Genomic DNA, 6583 nt, shown 5'->3' on the forward strand with positions numbered 1-6583 from the left:
AGCAAGAGAGTTTAGTTCTTTCTACAAAAGATATGACCATGCTCTAACAAATATAAGTGAATCAAAAGAGCATTCTACAAATGGCGGTTTTCTATGTGAAGAGAAATAGGCAATGCAAACTTCAAATGATATAAGTGAAGCACATGAATCATTCTATAAAGCCATACTCAAAAGATTTAAGTGAAATGCAAAGAGCATTCTATAAATCAACCATGGACTATCTAGTACCAGCATGGTGCATAAAATAAAAGTGAAAACTAAATGCAAAAGACGCTCCAAGATTTGCACATATAGCATGAACGAAACGAATCCAAAAACATACCGATACTTGTTGAAGAAAGATGGGATGCCTTCCGGAGAATCCCCAAGCTTAGACGCTTGAGTCTCCTTGAATATTTACTTGGGGTGTCTTGGGCATCCCCAAGCTTGAGCTCTTGCCTCTCCTCCTTTTCCTCATATCGAGACCTCCTCGATCTTCGAACACTTCATCCACACAAAACTTCAACAGAAAACTCGGTAAGATCCGTTAGTATAATAAAGCAAATCACTACTCTAAGTACTGTTGAGAACCAATTCATATTTTGTTTTTGCATTGCAGCTACTGTAATATAACTTTTCCATGGCTTAATCCACTGATAGAAATTGATAGTTTCATCAAAACAAGCAAACTATGCATCAAAAACAGAATCTGTCTTAAACAGTGCAGTCTGTAGTAACCTGAACATTAACCATACTTCTGATACCCCAAAAATTACGCCAAAATTTGTAAAAATAACCAATTTTTATATAAAGACATTGCAAAAAGTTTCAGAACCGTTTGACGTTCCAGTAAAAAATGTAAAGTTTCTGTCCTGCACCGCACAAACCAACAAGCATTGTAAACATCCTAAAGGCAAACCTTGGAACATTATTTTTATAATACAATGGAATTGTACAAGGGGATAATTATTTTTGTTGAAAAGTTTCTGTAATCAAGATTCAAAAGTTTCCGTGAGCATGAACAAAGTTCAAGGAGCTCCCCCACTTCAACAATGCTTGTCTTTCTCACTTTCACTTTCCTTTTTGAAAATTTTTGGGTTCCCCTCTTTATTTTTTTTGTTTTTAGACTATATAAAAGCACTCAACAGAAATAGATGACTCTAAAGCTTCCGGGTTGTTTCACTGGCAGCGCTTTCTTTAAAGCCATTAAGCTAGGCATATAGTGCTCAAGTAATGGATCCACCCGGATCCCAAGGTATATCAAAGACAATTTTTATTAACAATGATTTGTGATTTAGTAGTGAGCACAAAGTAACATATATCATGCAACAACAAAGTCTAACTCTTCCTATGCATCGGCATGTCATAAAAGAACAATTCATGCACACCATGTAAAGGCCAATGCATAGTATAAGCAGTTTCTTGCAATTCTATCGTGTTGGAAACATAAAGAGGCGGAGATGTAGTTCCTCTCTCATAATAATTGCAAGTAGGAGCAGCAAGCACATGCATATTATATCTATCAAAATCATCATGTGTAGTAGTAAAACGCAACCCATCAATATAATCCTTAATAAGGGCAAACTTCTTCGATATAGTGTAGTAGGGAGAATTCAAAAAGATAATAGGACTATCATGCGTGGGTGCAATAGAAAAAAAATTCATGTTTAACATAAGGAACTACAGCAAGTTCATCTCCATAAGCATCATTCATATTGGCATCATGGCCACAAGCATAGCAAGCATCATCAAAAAGGGATATTTCAAAAGAATCAACGGGATCATAACAATCATCATAGCAATCATCCTTCGGTAAGCACGAAGGGAAAGTAAACAATGTATGAGTTGAAGAGTTACTCTCATTAGAAGTTGGGCACGGGTAGCTAATCCGCTCTTCCTCCTTTCGTTCTTCGCTCTCCTCATCATCTTTTTCATCCAATGAGCCCACAGTTTCATCAATTCCTTCTTCCATAGACTCCTGCAAAATATTAGTCTCTTGTTGGACAGCGAAGACTCTCTCAATAAAATCATCAATATCGGAATTGAATTCATAATTCTCATAGCAATATAGCAAAATTTTCAGGTCTGTAAATAACATCATCAAGATTTTCACACTCTTTAAATAAAGATTCAATTTCATAAGCACCCATAAAAGCAACGAATTCTTCTATTTGTTCCACATCATAGTAATCATATATACCATTAGCATAAGAAGCTAAGGTTTCATTATCATTAAATTTGCATGAAAAGGGAAGGTGTGGAGCCTCCATCCTAGAGCAACAAGTATAATCATATCTCAAGCATAGTTGCCTAGCATACCAATACAACATATAAAATTGATCCTATAATAGTTTCCCTTTTTGTGTCAAGCAATAGTCCCTAAAGTATTCACGTTGATCCAACGTGTCTCCCATAACATAATTCAATGGGGTTTTCTCAGGATTATCAAAGTAGTACATAATATCTTTCACATAATGAGCATCGAGGGTTTTAGGAGGTTCCCCATCTCCATGAGCAGAAAGTAAACCTATTTTTTGGTATTTCGTGTTCCATATCCATAACTAAAGATAGAGAACAACTTAGAAAAGCAAATAAAATCTACTTAGTGATAAAGCAAACAAGCACACACGAGAATATTCACCCCACGCTATAACTCCCCGGCAACGGCGCTAGAAAAAGGTCTTGATAACCCACAAGTATAGGGGATCAATTGTAGCCTCTTTCGATAAGTAAGAGTGTCGAACCCAATGAGGAGCTAAAGGTAGAACAAATATTCCCTCATGTTCTATCGACCACCGATAAAACTCTATGCACGCTTAACGTTCGCTTTACCTAAAACAAGTATGAAACTAGAAGGACTTTGTAGGTGTTGTTGGATAGGTTTGCAAGAATATAAAGAGCACGTAAATATAAACTAGGGGCTGTTTAGATAAAGAAGCAATAAAGTTAGTATAACGAGTGTGGAGAAGTGGTGGTAGGAGTTGCGAAATTGTCCCTAAGCAATTGACTACTTTACTAGACCGATAGCAAGTTTTATGTGGGAGAGGCCACTGCTAGCATGTCATCCCTGACTTGGAATTCTATGCACTTATGATTGGAACTATTAGCAAGCATCCGCAACTACTAATGTTCATTAAGGTAAAACCTAGCCATAGCATTAAGATATATTGGTCCCCCTTCAATCCCGTATGCATCAATTTCTATGCTAGGTTGAAGCTTCTGTCACTCTTGCCCTCCAATGCATAGTCCTATCAACATACAACTAACCCTATGGTGTGATCCATGCCACACTCATATGATGGGCACCAAAGGACAGCAACATAACCACAAGCAAATTAAACCAATCATAGCAATTCACTAATTACCGATAGGACAACAAAAATCTACTCAGACATCATAGTATGGCAACACATCATTGGATAATAATATGAAGCATAAAGCACCATGTTCAAGTAGAGGGTACAGCGGGTTGCGGGAGAGTGGACCGCTGAATATAGATGGGGGGAGGTGATGACGATGTTGGGGAAGATGACGGAGGTGTTGGTGTAGATCGTTGTCGTGATGATGGCTCCGGCGGCGTTCCGGCGCCACCGAGAGAGAGGGGGAGAGAGCCCTCCTTCTTCTTCTTCTTCCTTGACCTTCTCCCTAGATGGGAGAAGGGTTTCCCCTCTGGTCCATGGTCTCCATGGCGTGGATTGGATCTGTCTCTCTGTCTCTCTCTGTTTCTGTGTTCCAGATTCTGGCCTTTCACCGTTTCTTATATTCCTGGAGATCCGTAACTCCGATTGGGCTGAAATTTTAACATGATATCTATCCGGATATTAGCTTTCTTGCGGCGAAAGAAGGGCACCAACCTCCTTATGGGATGGCCACGAGGGCCCAGGGCGCGCCTGACCCCCTGGGGCGCGCCCCCTCGTTGCCGCCTTATCCCTAGCTCGTTGCCTGTGATTAGGCATGCAACTGCAAGTGCTGCCCCCCGATTGCAACTGCATGTCTTGGATGCAACTGCCACTGTATGATGTTCGGTATGGGAAGTGGGGAAGTTGCTTGTCTGCCGCTTGGGCCTGCAACTGTAAGTGTCGCCCCTAACCACAATTGTCGGGGAGAGTGACATCCCAAGCCACCTGTTGATTGCATGTTCGCCCCTTCACAAGCAACTTCATGTGTCGTACCACCTCGTGTGCAATTAGGGGTATCTTATTATATTTTGATTTACTTTTTTGTTTCCACATGAACATATTTTTAAATACATGATAAAATATATATTTTAAACAAGATGATTTTTTTAAATACATGAATATTATTTTCTGAATACACATTGAATATTTTTCCAAATACGCAATGAAAATTTTCTAGATACAATTTGATCATTTTTAAATATAGGACGGACATTTCTAAATAATGTTGAATTTTTCTAAATGCTTGATGCATATTTTAAAAAAATACAAGATAATAGTCTTCTTCAATGTGTGAACACTTTTTTTGAAGTATCATGACTCTTTACATTTATCAAGGAACAACCAAAAGGTAAACAAGAAAAAAAAACATAGCCACACTTTGTCGGAGAAAAATATTTTCCTGCCTCCAAAAAACATAAGAGAGAAAACGTTCTCTATTTTTTTCTGTTCAGACAAACCACAAACTTTCTATTGTTTCTTTGTGTATTACTATTATGATAGATAAGCCGAACAAGAGTCAAATAAAAAAATGAGCCTACACAAAAAATTTCATAAGACAGATATTTTGCCTGCACAACTGAAGAGGTCAAAAGCAATAGGCTCATACAAATGTGCTCACCTTGGCCCAAGGTTCGCCCTTGAAAAGGATACAAAAATCTGAAAAGCAACTAACTAAAGAGTGCTTGTTCCCAGCCTCCACAAGGGTTACTTCGGAATGGGTTGAGACCGCGCCACCTGGCGCGCTCTCAGCCGCCGCCATGTGTCGCGCTCTGGGCGTTTCCTCTGGATTTTGTTTCCGAATGCCTTTTCAGTTTTTTAGATGTGTTTTTTGTGGCTCTTTTGACTTTTCGGTTTTTCACAGGTTTCTTTAGCTTTTGGACCATTTAAAAAAAATTATTCGAAAAAACACGTTTTTTTCTTTTCGCGAGAGACACGGCCGTGCCTCTCGGAAACAGAAAAAAAACATGTTTTCTCTTCTTCTTTTTTCTTCCGCGAGAGGCACGATTTTGCTTTCGCGAGAGGTATGGTTTTTCTTCCGCGAGAGGCACGGCTTTGCTTTCGGGAGAGGCACGGCTATTCTTTTTGGAAACGAAAAAAACGCATTTTCTTTATTTTTCCTTACGCGAGAGGCACGGCTGTGCCTCTCGGAAACGACTTTCCGAAAGGAAAACAAAACATGATCCCGGTCTGGTTTTTTTCATTACCAAACAAAACGTGATCTTCAAAATTAGATCTGTTGTTGATATGTTAAGGAAACACTACCTCACCCCTATTGATAACCATTTTGGCCACTATTGTCAAAACAAACCCTAACCCTAGTTTGAGGATAGAACTAGCCTACGACATATCGAAGCCGGAAAAAACAAGAAACTCATGACAGCGGGAACAAAAAGGCGTTCATGCCACATCGATGGTGTCAGTTAAGTGTCATTCCGCCCTAGTCGACCAGGCCTAGTGGCAGACATGCAGACTAATAAGAAGACAAAGGGAGTACTCAAGTACTCGTAGTAATTATAGTTTCGGGCATGGCCTAAACACAGGCACTTCACTTACACAACACCCATGCATTTTTTCTCCACACACACATCTCTCTTCGCGTTCCTTACTCTAAACTATAGTTTCTTTAAAATGCATCCCCCTCCCGAGTAAATGTCGTCGTCAGCTGCCATTCTTGACTGACGTTGTTCGTCCGCCACGCCGCTCTTCACCAGCGTAAATCAGTCATTTTCTCCTTGGCAAATCCCCACACATTCTCTGTACACATCATTAAAATTAACCTTATCCACTCGGGTTTCTAGCACGTTGTCTTAATTAGCGTAAATAAGTTATTTTTTTCTCGGGCGAATCCACATACCATCCTTGTACATAGCCTTGAGTCTAATCTTATCCACTCGGGTTTCTTACGTGTTGTCTCCTTGGATGACAGGTATGGCTTACCCCAGCTGTACTTCCATGACGCCATCCACATGGTTTAGGCCATGCTTATTAGGCTATGAAGTGTGATTTTCTTTTCCCGTTGCAATGCACGGACATTTTTGCTAGTTAAGCCTAATACCAGTACCAGTGAACATGCTAGTCCCCGCTGCAACTCGTTGAGGGGGGGTCGAACCACGATAATACTAGACCTACGAAAGCTGTAACGTAATGTTACGTGATTTTCCTTAACCAACCAATCATACCCCCCCTGATTCCAGCAGGTGGGCCTGGGCTTTTTCTTTTCTCCAACCAAAACAGACCAAGTCAGCTTCTTCGTAACTTTACGTAGGACTTTTACATAGACGTAGCATTGCTTGCCGAACCATGGAGGGGGTCTGGCCCCCGCTAACCCCCGGATTTTGCTACACATACTGAATTTTACAGGGGTTTTACATGTTGTTTAAAATTAATTGGCCGTGGATTGATTAAGACGCACGGACCCACCGATG

This window comes from Triticum dicoccoides, chromosome 7B (assembly GCF_002162155.2).
Source record: "Triticum dicoccoides isolate Atlit2015 ecotype Zavitan chromosome 7B, WEW_v2.0, whole genome shotgun sequence".
Classification (NCBI taxonomy): domain Eukaryota; kingdom Viridiplantae; phylum Streptophyta; class Magnoliopsida; order Poales; family Poaceae; genus Triticum; species Triticum dicoccoides.